Genomic DNA, 2,334 nt, shown 5'->3' on the forward strand with positions numbered 1-2,334 from the left:
GTCAAAAACACTACAAGAAGAGTTACAGCATCTCAACTCGCCTGGGTCCATGAGGCTGAGAGAGACTGGATCACCAACCAAAGAGTATGCAGGGGCTAGATCTAAGTCCCCTATATATTTGTAGCAGATGTACACCTTGGTCTTCATGTGGGCCCTCCAACAACTGGAGTGAGGGCTGTCTCTGACTCTGCTGCCGGTTATTGGATCTCTTTCCCTTAACTAGACTACTTTGTTGGTCTTTAGCAGGAGAGGACATGCTCAGTCCTTCTGTGACTTGATATGCCAGGGTGGGTTGTTACCCATGGGACCTCCTCTCCTTGAGGACAAGGAGAGGGGTAGTGGGGAGAGGGATTTGTGAGGGTGGGACGGGAAGAGAGGAGAGAGGAGATATGATTGAGATCTAAAGTGGATAGATAAATAAATTAATGAAAAGAATGGATGTTTGCATTTTAAGAGCTAAGTACATGGGTTCAACGAAGCAACATATGTGTCCTGTAAAGCCTGAGCTGTGTTGGAGTCTGTGCTGCTCAATTGCAAGGCCAAGGTCACAGGCATTTGATTCCTCCAGGAGCAATCTCAGTGCTTGGAAAAGGGATCTGTTGATGCAATTTTTCACATTATTTTCTTTCTAGGTTTTTGTTTCACTATTGTCAAAACTCATTCTTATTTCTCTTTATTGGCATAGGAGAGTTTGTAACTTTCTATGGCTTAAGTCCACAATAGTTTTTGCATCTATGGAATGTGTTTGCTTTCCCAAGTACTGTTTTGTCATAATAATAAAATTCAACACTTGGGTATGTATGCTTTGGTGCAAGTCTTCCAGCATGTTTGGGCATAAGCCTGGACATTCACATCTCTAGAGTTTCTCTTTGCCTTCAATTACAGCCAAGAATTCTATCTCTGAAGCAAAATTCTAGCAAGAGTCACACCAAGGACAATAGAAATTAGCCACCTAGTGAATTTTCCATTGGAAAACATTTTCATTAAAAGTCTGTGATGTTAAATCTATGGATGCTTGTGGTAAAAACACAAACCCTCAGATTTCTAGGGAATAAACTCCCCTGTTCCAGCCACTATAACTATGAAGTGAATAAGCTTTACTTGACTTTGGGGAATAAAAGCTTATCTCAGAGTATATTGTTTTTTTTTTTTCCTTAGGTATAAAAAGAGTGATACTGTTGTCAGTCCATCCTGTCTACATTGAGCAGTCCAGTTAATGTCCTGATCATTCTTTTCCATTCTGGCATTAAGACCTGACAGGGATGACACCATGGAGACCAGGAATCAATGATCCAGGCTTCATCATGCTTTCTTTATTTAACTAGTTCACTGAAAGTGGTTGGTGGAAGAGAGACCACAGAAGGTTTTATGATCCTCTAGGAAATTCAAGATCTGTTAAGCAGAGTGATGTCCTTCATAATCATAAATACTGGGCTGTTTGATACCAGTGTTGGTGGATAAGTCTGAATGTTATACATTTTGCTGAGTCCTTTATGAACTATACAATCTAAAGCACTGACTTTAAGCTGATCATAGGGAAGGATTAATGTCCTCTGTGACTCTGGCATTAGAGCTTGACATGATAGAAAGACACCAAGGGACAAAGAAGTCAGTAAACCATGGTACTTTGCCACTAGTAGAGCAATTTTGAGGTCCAAGCATGATGACATGGGAATTGACACTTTCTTTGGCAGTGGCAAGCAGATAACACATGGACACTTACTTCAGTAATGAATTTCATATTCTTTGATTCCTTGCCCTTTAAATGTTGCTAGGCAGACATAAAAACACAGAGATCATTACAGGTTTCTGCAGCAGAGGAGTAGTCAAACTTTCCAATTGGAACATTCTTATTTTTAAGTAATTTACAGTTTTTTTTAAACTCAGAATCATTTGAATTTTCTTTTTTTTTTTCCAAAATGAAAATATATGAGCAAGTGATGATGTGCTAAATGTTCCCCTAGTTGATTTACTGAAAGCCATTAGAATTGTCTCATCTGTGGTGGAGAGGAAGGAAAATAAGACTGGGGTACAGAAAAGTTTATGGGCTACTCAGGTTCACACAGCCAACTCAGCTTTAGGAAGAAGGTGTCATGAAATCAGGTTACCTGTTGTACTGGCTGGTTTTGTGTGTCAACTTGACACAGGCTGGAGTTATCACAGAGAAGAGAGCTTCAGTTGGGGAAGTGCCTCCATGAGATCCAGCTGTGGGGCATTTTCTCAATTAGTGATCAAGAGGGTAGGGCCCCTTGTGGGTGGTACCATCTCTGGGCTGGAAGTCTTGAGTTCTATAAGAGAGCAGGCTGAGCAAGCCAGGGGAAGCAAGCCAGTAAG

The 2,334-nt window shown here is 40.8% G+C and overlaps 1 pseudogene; it reads right to left on the bottom strand.

Annotated features, from left to right (window-relative positions):
* Nucleotides 1–701: 701 nt before the first annotated feature.
* On the bottom strand, nucleotides 702–1,973 carry LOC116069606 (annotated as a pseudogene).
* Nucleotides 1,974–2,334: the final 361 nt, after the last annotated feature.

The sequence above is a fragment of the Mastomys coucha genome, unplaced genomic scaffold, assembly GCF_008632895.1.
Source record: "Mastomys coucha isolate ucsf_1 unplaced genomic scaffold, UCSF_Mcou_1 pScaffold1, whole genome shotgun sequence".
Lineage (NCBI taxonomy): Eukaryota > Metazoa > Chordata > Mammalia > Rodentia > Muridae > Mastomys > Mastomys coucha.